This window comes from Canis lupus, chromosome 10 (genome assembly GCF_048164855.1).
Source record: "Canis lupus baileyi chromosome 10, mCanLup2.hap1, whole genome shotgun sequence".
Taxonomy (NCBI): domain Eukaryota; kingdom Metazoa; phylum Chordata; class Mammalia; order Carnivora; family Canidae; genus Canis; species Canis lupus.
The window spans coordinates 65,127,581-65,143,614 of record NC_132847.1 but is presented as its reverse complement, the minus strand read 5'-3'; the positions used below and the strand labels follow the sequence as shown (position 1 = coordinate 65,143,614).

At 44.0% G+C, this 16,034-nt stretch overlaps 1 long non-coding RNA gene across 4 annotated transcripts in view; it reads right to left on the bottom strand.

Annotated features, from left to right (window-relative positions):
* The window catches only part of LOC140641829 (uncharacterized), a 54,536-nt gene that overhangs the window by 9,040 nt on the left and 29,462 nt on the right, over positions 1-16,034 (bottom strand). For 2 of the 4 annotated variants that reach the window (XR_012038425.1, XR_012038424.1), the window contains exons 5-7: positions 15,150-15,334; positions 12,757-12,844; positions 11,661-11,953 (exon numbers count right to left, since the gene is read on the bottom strand). This is a non-coding gene — a long non-coding RNA (uncharacterized lncRNA). Of the gene's footprint in view, positions 1-3,967; positions 6,836-6,934; positions 7,149-11,660; positions 11,954-12,756; positions 12,845-15,149; positions 15,335-16,034 lie in introns of those variants that run through there. The other 2 variants (XR_012038426.1, XR_012038427.1) reach the window with 2 other exon arrangements.

The following is a 16,034-nucleotide window of genomic DNA, read 5'->3' as shown; positions in this document are numbered from 1 at the left end:
CATACAATGAGAAGGCAACCATCTATAGACCAGGAAGGAAGCTCTCATCATGGTTATGCTGCCACCTTGACCTTGGACTTGCTGCCTCCAGGCCTGTGAACAAAATAAATTACAGTTGCTCCCCCTCCTATTCTAGGGCATTTTGGTAAGGCAGCCTGAGCCAACAAAGACAGGAGGGAAAGACAATTCTCTAACAGCTGACACCATCATCCCCCCACATGTCCCAGCCAGAACCCTGAGAGTCATCCTTGACTCCTCCTACCCCTTCTACCTTTCTCACCTAATCAATCACAAAGTCTTAAAAAAGACATTTCTCCAGCCTGCCTTATTCTCTGCCAGAGTTTCACCAGAGGACTCACCAGGGCCTGCCTCTGCATGCCCTGGATGTGTCACCGGCTCTGACCCTTAACACTTCTCTCTGGGACTGCAGCAGCAGCCCCTTGATGATCTCCTGCCTTTGGTCTTTCCACTCAAATCCAGCCTCCAAGTGATCAGCAGAGACAGTTTATAAAACCTGACCTGGCACTGCCCTGCATAATGTCCCTCCTGGGTTCCTACTCATCCCAGCCTGGCCCCATTACCCGGACATAACCAGGCTTCAGATAACCCACCTCTGCCTACCTCCCGTGCCGCTCACACTCTCAGCTGCCCAGAATCCTGGAATCCTGTGTCCAGAGTGGAGTCTTAGGAAGGAAGAAATGCATGATTGGATATACCCCTGCCCTGGGTAGGCTGCCCTTCCTGTGATTATGTAACCACGAATCAGCCGCTCGTGAAGGCACCCGTGGCTCAGCACAATTTCCAAGGCCAGGCAAGACCCAGAAGGGGGATTTCCCTCTAGAATGCAACTAAACTGAGTATGTTTGGGGACAAGAGGTAGGGGTGATGGTGGGTGTTGAGTTCTGGCTTTAGGGCCCCAGAGATCAGGAACCTTCCCCGGTAGAAGCCAGGGAAGGGGACAAGCCTGCTCTGTACTCCCCTTCCACCTGCTAGATGCCCACAACCACCCGGACTTTGAGTGAGGCTCAGGCACCAGAGGGGTTTTCCCTAGGAAGCCAGAATAACCAAGACTTGCAAAGTTAAAAATAAGAGCCTAGATGTGGAAGGCATAGCTCAGCCCTCCAAGGGAGTGATTCATAGCATGGAGGTGGGGTTGGCTCTGACCTTTCCTTTCCAGCTTCCTTCAAGCAGCTCCTAGGGAGATAATCTCTTTTCTGAATTAAAAGCAGGAGAAAAGTATCTAAATCATTTTACCTTGTTGTCCTATGGTACAACCCCAGTCATAAGACGGAGATCTATTTTATACATGGAAGCTCCTTTTGCTAACAGGAGGGGCTGCTGTCACTTAAATCGTGGCCTTTGTGATCATCGGGAGGCACACGTATGTCGTGGCTGTGGCACCAACCTTGGTGTTGATGTTTTCCGAATTCAACCCTGACTCCAGGCACTCTGCTGCGTAACACTGGGCAAGGTACTTTACCTCTCTGAGCCTCAGCTACTTCCCTGTGAGACGGAGAGATGACAGGTGAAGCTAAAATGTGTTACTTTGCAGGTTAAAGAGGGATTTCCGCGCAGCCGTGCAGCCTCATTACCAAAATATCCCCCACACGGTACCAGGGTGTCAAGGCAGCTCTCGGCAGCTTTGATGGGTGACCTGGCATTTTTATTTCAGGGCTCTTGTTTGATTTTCACAATTGTCCAGTGTCCCATTTTAAAATGAAGAAATGATGCTCAGGGAGTTTGAGTGGCTTTTTGGAAACGGAAAAGATGAGTCTGAACCCAGGGCGTAACCACAGTGCTAACTAAGTGCCAGGCACGTGTCTCCCAAATGTCTCACTTAATACAGAGAGTAGTGGTTCTCGACCAGGGGCAATTTTCCCCCCAGGGGACATTTGGTAATGTCCAGAGATGGTTTGGTTCTCACAACTGGGGGAGGGGGCACTATTGTTTCTGGTGTAGAGACTAGGTTGCTCTGAAACATCCTGCAAGGCTCAAGACAGCCCCTACAACAAGGAATTCACCCGTTCCCAAATGTCCCTAATGCCAAAGTTGAGATACTCTGATACAGAGTTAAAGCAGTAAGGCCAATTGTTTTCATGGTACAGCTGGTGAAACTGAGGCTTAGAGATTGGGGGTCACATGGAGAGGACATGGTGAAGGGGGAATAAAAGCCAGTTTGGACCCACACCCAGCTTGGTAACCACTAAGCTGTGCTCTCTCTCCAAGGGAATCTGGATAGACTCCATCTGAGTCATGGAAGATACTGAAGGGACAGACTGCCTTCAAATGCACAAGCTTTTATGCACATGGGAGTTTAGACCATTCCCCCAAACAGAAAATTTAACCCTGGTCTAAACCTGAGACTTGAGCGCAGGACCTCTCACCCCCAGAGAATCTTAGCCCTTGATTTCTTTGATACCAAGTAGTATGCTTCTTTGTTTCCAAAGGAATGTGCAGCCTCTCCTCCAAAATGCCTTTATCCTTAGTCTGAGACTCTAAAGTAATGAAAATGAAGAACCCAAAGTGATTATTGGTGAAACCATGGCACAGGGCAGGAGGAAGGTGAGCCCGGTTTCCCAGGGGCATGTGCTTTCAGGCTGAGGCTCCTGGGCCTCCTGTACCATTGGGGAGTGTGGGATCTGGCTTGTTAGCTTTGGAAGGAGCTGGGGCGTTCTGTGGATCCATCCATCCCTCCGTGTGACCAGAGGGAAGTTCCCCTCTCCCTCTGGATCCCAGTCTTCCTCTCACTTATAAAATGAGAGGCTAGAACCTGACACCCTCTTACCCCAACCCCACCTGTCTCCAAAGTCCTGATCTCCACTTCAATGGTTTGCGAGCTTTTCCTACTACCTCCCATAGAGTGATGGAAAGCATTCTCAGGGATGGCCCACTTGCCGGGCATGTCTCACCTTTTATGAAACTCCAGTCCATTTTGCAGATAAAGATACACATAATCAAAGACACTATAATCATTCTGAACCACCATAACTTTCAGTGAGCCACCTTCCACATGAGAGCAAACGGGGCTATGGATTAGGTTAGTACACAACAGTCCTGTAACATCAGTGTCTTGTGGACAGGGACCTATGGGGCTGTTGGCAGGACCCCTGAGGTAGAGGTTCAAGAGGCTTGGGAGATAGTGTAAGATATGGTCAGTTGGTGTAAGGTAGACCTGGGGAGGCCCACTGAGGGGTCCTGTTGGGTATAATGACAGGTGGCAGCTCCATTCCCTTATCTAGCACCTTTCACATGTACTAGATATCTCTTTTTATTGGTGGCTGATGGGTCCTTTCAGTGGTATATATTAGCTGACCAAGGGCTATCTGCTCGGAGAATGTTTGTCTACTACACAAATTAGAGCTTCATTATTACCCTGAAACCCTTGACATAATGGGGAATTTGGATTTGAAGTCTATTTCATTTTTATAAACAATCGAATATTTACTAATAAGAAAGGAAGAGCTATGAGGTCCCCTAAATGTAATTTCAACTGCAGAAAAATTTCAATGTTACAAAAATGCTTTATACTTTGAACTACCTCTGTGTAAAAAGCTTCTAGTCTATGGTCAAAAGTTTGAAGTCAGGGCAGCCCGGGTGGCTCAGCAGTTTAGCAACGCCTTCAGCCCAGGGTGTGATCCTGGAGACCCAGGGTCGAGGCCCACGTCATCGGGCTCCCTGCATGGAGCCTGCTTCTCCCTCTGCCTGTGTCTCTGCCTCTCTCTGTGTCTCTCATGAATAAATAAATAAAATCTTTAAAAAAAAAAGTTTGAAGTCAGTTATTAAAATATGGCCAGGGATTGTGAAATCATTTGAAACACAAGGATTGTAATTTTTAAAAGTCATATTAATGGTGTAAGCTCAATTACTCACTGGAAATTTTTAAAATGTTTATTTGGATGTTTTATATAAATTCAATAGTAATATTTCATCATAAATTATTACATAAAGAAAAAAAAATCAAGAGTTTTTGAAATTGAGCCCCATACAAGCATCACCAGAGCCCTTCCAACCTGCCCTTGTGCACCGTACAAATATTGTCATTTTATCTGTGTTCTATGACACAAAAGAGATGGAAAAGCACTATTCTAGAGTATAGACTGGGCCTGTGTCCTGATTCGCTAGCCATGTTTATGTGCCACCACAGCTAGATTGTAAGTTCTCTAGGGAAGGAAGTTGCCATTTATACATCTTCAGATGTCCTACAATACCTCACACAGGGTTTTGAACGGAGTACTTTCCATGTTTATCTCAGACATTTCTTCTCATACAGCCCCATAATTTGAACTTCTAAAAAGTACAATGGTAAGTACCATTTATTGAGCACCTACTGTATTCAGCACCACATCAGATGCTTTATAAACATTATTTATTTTTTATTTTTTTAATGTTTTTCATTATTTACATTTTAAATAAAATACTTGATACACACAGAAAGATATGTGTAATATATCTGTAAGTGAGAGAGCTAATAATTTTAAAAACATTTTAAAGAGCATTAATTGTAATCCTCACCACAACTCCACTAAAAGATGAATTTATTGTCCCTTCTTGACAAGGCCACACAACAAATGATGCCATTTTAGGCTATTAATATTTGCCTGATGGCTTAGATTGACATGTTTCAAAATCTACAGATGTCAGACCAATGTAATAATCAAAGAACTGAAGAAGACCTGCTACTAATAAAAAAAAAAAAAGGAAATATTTATAAAGATCTGATTGACATCAGGAAAAACTACATTTAAAATCTGGGAAATTATTTCCTACCATAACTTCTTTAAAAGAAGAAAGGAATAAGAAGAGAGGAAGAGGAGGAGAAAGAGAGCTTGTAGAGGCCTGAGATGAGCTGTAATATAAGCTGAAATTCTGTCCATCACATTCTCAATTCATGATGCAACAAAGTTAGATGAAAATTATAAAGCCACAGAATTCTGATCACATGGGATTTTTTTTTAAATCTAAAATCATGCATGTGTCAGTGACACAATCCCAGAATATGAACAGTAGTTTTTATGGCAAAAGACACAGACCATAATGGCCCCACTTCCTTTTGTCTGACAGCAAGCACCTTGACCTGGTTTTTGGTCATCAGAGACACACAAAGGCCATCATATAGTGGTAGGGCCTTCACTAGGAAGGAAGAAGATGAAATTTCTCCCTCAAAGCCCACTAGCTGTCTGTCCACAGGTCCTCTAGAGTGTAAGGCAGGATGGGTACACCCTTTGCCTGGGAAGCTGTCAGGCTGAGATGGCGGAGGAGGGGGAGTGCAGTGTTAGAGGAAATAAGACTGGATTGAAACTTTGTGTTAAGGGAGGACCACAGACATGTTAGGAAATTTCACATTTTGACTTGATCTGTTCATTACAGTGGGAAGGAAGAGAAATTCTAGGTATCAAAGCTGAGCATATTCCATTCAAGTACAACCAGTGTCCTGAGTTTACATTAAATCTTCCAAGGAAATTTAAGCATGACCTTGGTGTCATGGAGGCTGGAGTGTGTCCAGCAGTGAGCCCAAGGGTCTAGAAACATGACCAATGAGCAGAGCATGCTCAAATCCATGGGGTGGTTAGAAGTAATATGTCTACATGTCACTAACAACCTAACTCAGAGTGTGTCTGCAAAGAAGTCATTTCCCCTTATTCCTCTCTTATGGAGGGTGGCCAAGACAGTAGTGGAAAGAAAAATTATACTTGAAATATCTTTAATAATGAAAAGCAAAGAAAAATGTGACTTAAATGTATTCCTTAGTGATTTAGAAAAGAAATAATAAGCCAGACGGCATCCGAAATAAAAGTAGAAACAAAGTAAAGAAACATTAGTATCAGTAAACTAAATGAAAAACTGATGTACATGCCGTAGAGCTCAGCATAATGTCCAAAATCTGCAGGGTAGGCCATCAGGCCGGAGACCCAGGGAAGACTTGCAGTTCAAAGTCAAAGGCTGTCTACTGGAAGAATTCATTCTTGCTCTGGGGAGGTCAGTGTTTGTTTTATTAAGGACTTCAACTGATTGGATATGGCCCACCCATATTATGGAGGGTAATCTGCTTTGCTCAAAGTCCACTGATTTAAATGTGAATATATACCAAAACACACCTTTACAGAAACATCAGAATAATGTCTGACCAAATATCTGAACACCACAGCCCAGCCAATTTGATAGAAAAAGTGAACCATCACAGCTAGTTTATGGAAGTAATTGTTGTTTAGTGCTTCATAGTTCTCAGTGTACATTTATAGCCTTTATTTATTGTCTCCTTTAATCTACTCAATACATTTTTGTGGATTAGCAAACTGAGGCTGAAATGCTGAGTACCTCCCCAAACAAAACCAGAAAGTATCTTGACCAGGTTCTCTGACCCTTTCCCCTGTGCTACCCTCACAGTGGGGCCAAGACAGCCAGACTCTACCCCAGGCTCTGACTCCAGAGCTGTGTCCCTTCCTTGGGGTCAGGCTCCTCTTTGAACATAATGATTCAAAAATAAACACCAACATGAACCTAATCAGCCGGAAGAATTTACTGTTGTGGGTGTTGAGGAGGAGGGCATAGGACTAAGGAATACCTCACATACTCTTTTTCAATGTTACCTGTGAGCAATGGTTTTGCTAATATCCGTATTCTCTTTATTAGAGAAGATCTGGTCTGACCTTGAAACTATTTTCTTTAGAACAGAGGTCCTTTGGGGGCACCTGGGTGGCTCAGTCAGTTAAGAATCCGACTCTTGATTTCACCTCAGGTCATGATCTCAGGGTCCTGAGTTGGAGTCCCGTTTGGGCTCTGTGCTGGGCATGGAGCCTGCTTGGGATTCTCTCTCTCTCTCTGCTCCTCTCCCTCTCTAAAAAAAATAAGAAGTGAAATGGGTGTCCTTTTAAAAAATCAGTTTCATACATGAAGCTTTTACACATTCATCCCAGTGAATATTCCTTCTGTGTACCTCATATGTTAAGGAAGAATGTGAAATCCCAGTAGAGAAGCACTGGAGGACACCTGGGTGGCTCCGTGGTTGAGCGTCTGCCTTTGGCCCAGGCGTGATCCTGGAGTCCCAGGATTGAGTCCCGCATCGGGCTCCCTGTAGGGTGCCTGCTTCTCCCTCTGCCTGTGTCTCTTTCTCTCTCTGTGTGTGTCTCTTACGAATAAATCAATAAAATCTTAAAAAGAAAAGAAAAACACTGAAAACCAGACACAAAATCTGCATGCTATATGATTCCATTTATATGAAGTTCAAGAACAGATAAAACTAAAGTCAGAATGGTGATTACCTTTGGTGGGAACTATTGACAGGCAGGAGACACACAGGAGACTTCTGGGTGCTGGAAATGGTCCATATCTTGATCAGAGTGGTTGTTAACACAGATGTTATGTAAGCAAAAAATCACTGAGCTGTACATCTGAGATCTGTGAACTTTACTGCATGTATGTTTTGTTTAAATTTTAAAAAGAAACACTATATTAGAAGAAAAACAGAAGAAGAGTGGGGGGGTAAGGGGACAAAAAAAAAGTGTTGGGAAGTGCTTATTTCCAGCATTGGACTGGTAAGTGGAACCATGAGCAAAATAAGAACACACCTAGTGGATGGATGTTTGTTGCAGAGTCAAGCCAGGCAAGACCACAGGATGAGGACTTTCTTCAGTAGATGTTTGCAGAGCCAAGGTCGAAGAGGCTGCTGCCTGTGTTCTCCTCTAGGATTTTGATGGATTCCTGTCTCACTACTGGGTATTTTCCCCAAAGATACAGATGTTTCTCACCTCAATGTTCATAGCAGCAATGTCCACAATAGCCAAACTATGGAAGGAGCCAAGATGTCCTTTGACAGAAGAATAGATAAAAAAGATGCACTATATATACAATGCAATGTTACTCAGCATCAGAAAGGACAAATACGGGACGCCTGGGTGGCTCAGCCATTTAGCACCTGCCTTTGGTCCAGGGCGTGATCCTGGAGACCCGGGATCGAGTCCTGTGTCGGGCTCCTGGCATGGAGCCTGCTTCTCCCTCTGCCTGTGTCTCTGCCTCTCTCTCTCTCTCTCTATGTCTATCATGAATAGGTAAATTTAAAAATCTTTTTAAAAATAAAATAAATAAAATAAAATAAAAAGGACAAATACCCACCATTTACATTGAGATGGATGGAACTGGAAGGTATTATGCTAAGTAAAATAAGTCAGAGAAAGACAATTATCATATGGTTTCACTCATGTGTGGAATATAAGAAATAGTGCAAAGGACCATAAGGAAAGGGAAGGAAACTGAATGGGAAAAAATCAGAGAATGAGACAAATGATGAGAGATTCTTAACTCTGGGAAACAAGCTGAGGGTCCCTGAAGGGGAATGGGTAACTGGGTGATGGGCATTAAGGAGGGCATGTGACGTGATGAGCATTGGGTGTTATATGCAACTGATGAATTCCTGAAAACTACATCTGAAACTAATGATGTACTATATGTTGGCTAATTGAATTTAAATTTTAAAAAACTGCATATAAAACAAAAGGCTATGTTCCTAAAAGAAGAAGAGGAAGAAAAGAAGGAGGAGGAGGAAGAGGAGGAAGAGGGGGAGAAATTTGCTGTGCAGAGCAAAGCCCAACTCCAGGATGGGATGGAGAGAAGAAAGGAAGTTAGGAAATTCTGCTTAATATAAGGAAATCAAAAATATACTATTTCCTGAACATCTCAGGGAAGGGGTGAATGCAAAGCCCCACATTTTCTTAGGAGATTAACAGTCAAAGAATGAAGTGAAACATGACCTATTGTATAACAAGTTTTGGAAAAGCTAAACTGCTTTTTATTCTAAAGCATGATCTCCTAAAATCTGGAGCCATCATGTGTGGATAAGTAGGTGGCATCTCCTGTGGGATCCTTAAGGAAATGATATCTGGTCTGATAGTGGGCCAAAGTAGTTACCTAACATTTTGGTAGAAAGTTCTGGTATGATGAAACCTGGGTGAGCACGTCATGTCCCTGACTCTGAAGCCCTTTCCAGGGTAGATATAAATTTCTATTTACATCCAGGAATCTAAAGGATGACAGTGTTCTCTTCCTGGCCTGTGCTCCCCAGAGACAGTTCTGAAACCAAAAGAAAAAAAAGCTACAGGCAGGGATTTCTGGATGGTTTCTAAGAATTGCTTGGGTTTTGGTGAAATGAGAATTCTCCCAAATAGAATTATCTTGGATTTTTCAATTACATGCTCTAATTGCAGCAGAGACCCGGGGCTCTAAGTCGCTCTACAGGCTGTGTGTTGGGCTTGACTCACTGGAAGCAGAGGGAACTGGCCAAGACTGGGGTGGCCCACAGCCCAGCAATTGCCTTTGATTGGGCTCTCCTGCCAGACCGAGTGTGAAGGGGCCTGGCCATGTCCCCCAAAACTTTTGACTAAGAATGACACACTTGGTTTCTGAAGAGACAGGGTCTGAGCCGTTGTGGCCACCAGCTTGTGGGGCTAGCAGGGATTTCACTGGGCTTCTTATGAGCAATGCTTGTGGGGCTAGATCCATCCTGGTTGCAGATTCTTGGATGCCAAACCTTCCTGGTGAGGAATATGCCAACCGCCAACCATCCTCCAACCAACATCACAGCCTAGGGACAGTGCCCATGTCTCCAAAATCCAAGACATGATTTCACAAATGAGTGTAGGAGGAACACAGCAGTCTGTTGTGCGATGACTCTAGCGGTTATCTTTCGAATGTTCATTCCTCCTCCAGAATGTTCTCTGTCCCTTTACCTTTTAGTCACTCCCTTCCTCCTCCTCTTGTCTTTCTCTCTCTCTGCTCTGTCTCTGTCTGTCTCCTGATCACAACCCTTACTTCCCTTCTTCCCTAAACTAGCTAAATCTTGACATTTCAGCTGAGGTCTTTCCTTTAAACATGGAAATTGATTTCAAGGAAAAACTAAGAAAGATCCTTGACACTCTAAAACACTGGAACAGGGGAAATGAGCACTCAGGCAGTCACGTGATGAGCCACATGACATAACTTCAGTTCAGTTCAAGCCTATCTGCTGCCTCTGCCGGGCACTGTGCTAGATGCTTCGGAAGATTAAGGTGGAAGCCAGGGGATGCAAAACGGATGCGCAGACAACAGCCAGCACTTAGTGCACATTCTCTTTGCGTCACATTTGTGTAGTAAGCTTTTTACATCTATTCACTCATTTAATCCTTGCCACACTTTATGAGGAGGGCACTGTTGGCCCCATATCACAGAAGGGAAAACTGTGGCTTAGGAGTTTAAATAACTTGACCGGATTGACCAGCTAGCAGGGAGGCTGTCTAATACCAGGGCTCTAAGCTGTGCCGCAGAGCCCTTCGTTCACATTGTCTTCCTCTAGCATCACAACTACCTTGCAAAGTAGGCGGCTGTGTTATCCCTGTTTCACAGATGATGAAACCAAGTCAGAAAGGTTAAGTAACTCATCTAATGTCACACAGCTAAGCAATGACATAAAAATCTGAACCCAAGCTTGTTTATCTCCACAGTATATGTTCTTTGTACCAAACCAGATGGCCACAGTCTTCAAAAGGAAGGAGTTCTTCATTTACTGAGAGTGTTAAGACACACAAATAGCTATGGTTAAAAGACAAGGTGTGGAGGAAGACAGGCCACCTCTGGTTGAGGGCAGGGAGGGAAGCATCAAGAGCGGTTGAGATGGATTGAAAACCATGGCTGAACAACTGCTCCAGATCTCCAAGAGACGATGATTGCCTTAGTTCCCATTAGCATGGGTTGCTATGTGGGGGTCCTAGTTCTTGGACATATTAAACAATGTTTTTCACACCACCAAAAAACCTACACTTGCTTACTAATAATGTCCACTTTGAGCTCTGATGGCATCTTTCACCCAAACGCCTACCTCTAAATCAAGTCAGCCTCATCATCAATCATGAGACTGCCTCCCTGTCCTGATTCTTATCTGAAAGTGGGGAAATGCTTCTGGGGCAGTCAAAATGGGTTCTTTAAGTGGGTCACTAAGTCTCATTGAGAAAATGGGAAAAGGACTCCCAGGATCCTCCCTTTCTCCCTGAGCTTGCTCTCCTGACCCCCAGAAACAGCACATCCATGTTGAGTGCTTTTTGGACCCGGAGCTATGCTAAGGCTGGGAAGTGTGATGGCTCTGGTGGAGAGGAAGCAGAGGTGCTGTTGTACCAGCAACCACCTCCCAATCTCGGCTCACAGTGAGGTCCTCCTGCCCATTACACAATGCAAAGTTACATAACTCGCCTTTCAGCAACCAAGAATCTTGCTTCAAATCAAAGGTTTCACAACCGGGTAGTTGATTTCCAGCATCCCATATTGCGCTTGGTCTAATTATCAGAGACTGGAGAAGAAACCAGGTCACCTCCAAGAATTTGAGAAAACAATAATCACTTCTTGAGAACACACTAAATGGGCCAAGTGCTGGGATTTGAAGCCAGATCTGTTAGTGGTGCAGGGAAAGGGTGGGAATCCAAGCTGTCCTCACAGAGGGACCCTTGAATTGGGTTTTGAGGGCTGAATGGGAATGTACAGGCAGGCAGAGGAGAAATCGTTCCCCTCCCGCAGAGTGAAAACATGTGCAAAGGTACAGGGAACAAAACTGATGAATTCATGAAACCAGGGTAGTTTGGCATCACAGAAACAGGGATTCCTGCTACATCACCTAAAAACTCTGGAACATCTGAGATACTTACTCTCCAAGCATCTGTTGGCATGAGCATTCCAAGGCCTCTTGGACAAAAAGGTAAAGTCGACCTTTTAGACTGGCTCATGTCTCCAGGACTACCAGGACTAAAATGCTAGTTTGAGGAGATCATGAAGGTTCCCCCAAGCTCTGCAGTGGGTCCTCGGGTGAGCCTGGAAGTCATCTTGGATTTTAAGACCCAAAAGAAATAGGCCTTGAACTGGAATGCTGGTTGACTACTGGTGAGGGGTGTTTCTGAGACCGATGCACACTTGTGTTTCTTAAATGCTGACCCCTCAGTCCCTGAAATGGAGAAGGATCCAGTCAACTGAGGAGACCAAGTGGGAGCCAGAGCCACAGTGAATGCAAAGCACTACCAATGGTGCTCACACGCGCTTGGGAAAGACCATTCCGAAGCTTTCTGCTCCATGGTCTATGCAACTATTACTCAGAAGAAAATCTCAGTCCTTGGATCTGCTCCTAATTAGGTCAGGACTTATTTACAAACCCTTCCAGTGATTGGATGTCATTCTAAAGTCTAAGAAATGCATTAACGTCACTGCTGTAATACCTCAGTCCAGAACACCAGCCCCAAAGGCACCACATGGGGCATGCTGTCCTAGCTGGTGTTTTCTCATTAGTAATAACGAAAAATACACAGTAATAGCTAACATGTGGGTATCCCTCTGCCCTGGAATAAGCCATTTTCATATATAATATTTCCTTTATCACCTATAACCTAAGCCTCGGGTAGGTATCTCCAACAATAGCTCTAGTTTACAACCGGGGAAATGTGGCTTCAGAGAGATTATACAACTCGTACGATGTCGTACAGCTAGTGAGGGGCAGGGCAAAGATTTCAGGGCCAGCTCTTTGTGGCTCCAAAGCCCATTGCTTTTGCAACGTGTTTGCTACTGACGTCTCCTGAGGCTCCACACACTAACAGGCTTCGGTCCTAGGCCTCGCGCTGCTACATGTCCTGTAGTTAGGCTGTCCTGTTACTCAGGTTCAAGTACTCAGCTTGGGGTGCGAGAAAAGTACAATGACATTGTACTCGGTGACCACATGCCCAGCCACACACGTACTGGATATTTCTGGATACTCACAGCAACCTTCCTGAAATGCACCCGTCTCCGAGCAGGGCAACCGTGTTTTTCTTGTCCACCGCTATATCCCCAGCACAGTGCCTGACACCTGCAAGACATTCAGTTAAATTGAGATGTTCATCTTTATCCCCACTCCTTAAGGAAGGGACCCAAGACTCCGAGGAGCTAGCCCGCACACCTGTGATTCCAGGGCCTGTGAGAAGCAGAGCGGGAGCCCGGGCACAGGCTGCTGGTGGCCACGGAGCCCACTCTGCCTTCTACAGGGAGCCAAAGCCGCCCTCTAGCCTGTCCAGCTACCAACTCTTCCTTTATCTGAACTAAAGAAAGTTAGTGACATTGCCCTTGCGTGGCCCAACTTGGGCTTGTGTTTTTGCACGCACACATGTTTGTGCATGCTTGCAGGTTTGGGGAGGCAATCCTTCCTAAACCTCACTTGCTTATAGTCAAGAAATCCTACATTTCTAAGAATTCATTTCCGGGATCATTTCTAGGGGCTTGGTGATTTCACCAAATCATTTGGTGATTTCACCAAATCACTTGGTGATTTGCCTTGGAGTGAACTAAGACTATCCTTCTTATGTTTCTGAGGTATGGCCTTTCCTACAAACTAGACCATCTTTCAATGCCAAGCGAAGTTAGCATCTTAGTAAATGTAAGACGCAGCTCACTAGGTTTGTCACGTGAAAACACAGATTTTACCCTGGTGATGGGGCTTTCATCTTTGGGGGTAAGAGTTTGGGGGGGTTGCCTCCTCCATCTCAGAGGCCTCAGACATCTATGATTAACTATACAAAAGTGCCAGTTTGATGATAAAAGCTGTACTTAGCATTGACTCCTCTGCTATGGCAGGAGTCTGGGGGGGTGCAGCTTTTTTTTTTTTAATGGAAGCTTTTGTTAACATCAGATATCTAATTAACTTAGGTTTTAAAACTACTGAGGTGCTGTGTCCTCAAGAAAGATGGTTATCAAAATAGTTTCATCTAACACAATTACCCTACACCTACCATAGAAGAAAGAATTAAAATCTTCCTTTCTTTTTCTTTTTTTTAAGAAAGCCAATGTATTGAATAACATGGGAGCATTTGTTGTGGGATCCCTGTCTATGCAGTTGAGGCTAGATCAACTTACTAACCAGCATAATTATCATATCCAGAGTTTGCCTGGGGAAATGCCTTCCAGAATGAAAAAAAAAAAAAAAAAAAAACAGCGTCTGTGCCCACAAGGATGATTTGGCTCCCCCCTAGGATGAAAGGCTCCAGCTGCTCTGCAGTTATAATCAAACTGGCTCTCCCCCAGCCTCCTCCGGCTCATCCATCATGCAGTAATAACAGAGTTGCTAGCTGCTGATCTCCAAAATGGTGTTTAGGACATCAAATGCTTCAACTACCACCTCTGTGCATGATGACTCCCAAGTGTGTGTCTTCAACCCAGGTCTTCCTCTCCCACTCCCCTAGATTCCCAGTCAAGCTCCACGGCTCCTATAGGACCTGTCCCTGCCATACTCTCCAAGGCAAGATCTCTGAAACCAAGCTCACTATCTTCCCCTCTTTACCTTCCCAACACAAATGGACTTCTTTGCTCAGATTCCCTGCCTTACCAGCCTCACTATCCTGACAGTCACTCACAACCCTTATTGTGAGGGCTAACATTATTATTTGGGGGTAGACTTTATGTTTTAGAACAGTTTTAGATTTACAGAAAGACTGAGAAGATAGTGTAGAGAGTCCCCATATACTCCACAGTGTCCCTATTGTTAACATCCTATAGCAGTTATAGGTCCACTTGTCACTTTCAGTAAGCCCATATTGGTACATTATCACTAAAGTCCAGGTCTTATTTAGATTGCCTTAGATTTTACCTAAAATATCCATTTTCTGTCTGAGGACACCACCACATTACATTTCATCACTGTGTCTCCTTAGGCTCCTCTTGGCTGTGACTTCCTCAGGCTTTCTTTGTTTTTATTTTATATTTTTAAAGACTTTATTTATTCATGAGAGACACAGAGAGAGGCAGAGACACAGGTAGAGGGGAAAGCAGGCTCCCTGAGGGGACTTTGATGCAGGACTCAATCCCAGGACTCCAGTACCATGACCTGAGCTGAAGGCAGACGCTCAACCACAGAGCCACCCAGGCACCCCTCTTTGTTTTTAATTAACTTGATAGTTCATAGGACTGTTGGTCAGGTATATTCTACAAAATCCTTCTACCGAAATTTGCTGATACTTTGTCATGAGTAAACTGGATTTATAGGCTATTGGGTGGAAGACTGCAGAGGTTAAGTGCCGACATTATTTGTAAAGCATTGTTTGGACATTGGAGAGGGTTGTTCAGTACCTTCAGTGACCATATGATAGAAGAAGGTCTAGTACTAATTCTGATATTGTACTTACCAAACTGAATCATAATTTTTTATTTTCTTCTTCCCTTCTAGTCTGCAAACTCTTTGAGGGTAGAGACAGTGCCTGATTCAGCTTTATGTTTTTGGAATCTAGCACTGGGTGTGAAGCTCACATCTGTGATTGATACTTGAGAGATGGGCTTGAGAAAAAATTGAAGCTTTGCTTTGTTTCCTCATCTGCAAAGTGGGATAATAGAATATATTTTTAAGGATTTCTTTATAATAAAATTAACATATTAGAATACTTGACACAAGCACTGCACATAGAACAATGAGTGCTCAAATATGTTAGCTGCCACTACTTTTTGTCACCATCATTAGGATCTATTTGTCATGCAAGATATGCTGGAGCCCCAAAGACTTTACTCCCATCTGCTCCATATCCAAAGTAGTAAATATAGTGATTCAATGGAAATAAGAAGAGCCAAGCTCCGCTTCACACATTATTGAATTCTCTTCCGTAAAATTTATGTTGCATTTAGTTCACTCTGGCAGGACCACTTTGACAAGACTCCTTAACAATGGGGCAGATCCAAAAGAAACATAGGGCATAGCTTCTACTAGCAAGATCTTATGAATTGATTGGCAGATAATAATATAGGCCGGCATTTGATGAGAAGCCAAGCAGAGGCAAGGTGGGTGTGGCAAGTTCTGAGAACGAGCTGTGTCTGTGTGGGCTCTATTGTTGCTAGGACCTGATCAGTGGGCATTGAATGATGGGTCAAATTCAGGTAGTTGGAGAGAAAGGTTGTAAAGTCATAAACAAGGATCTAGAAAGACTGACTATACAAAAATTCAAGGCCTGACAGGAGTCCAACATGCCTGGCCCTAGGATTTATGCAGACAGGACTAGGAAGTGGCATTGGACAGGACATTA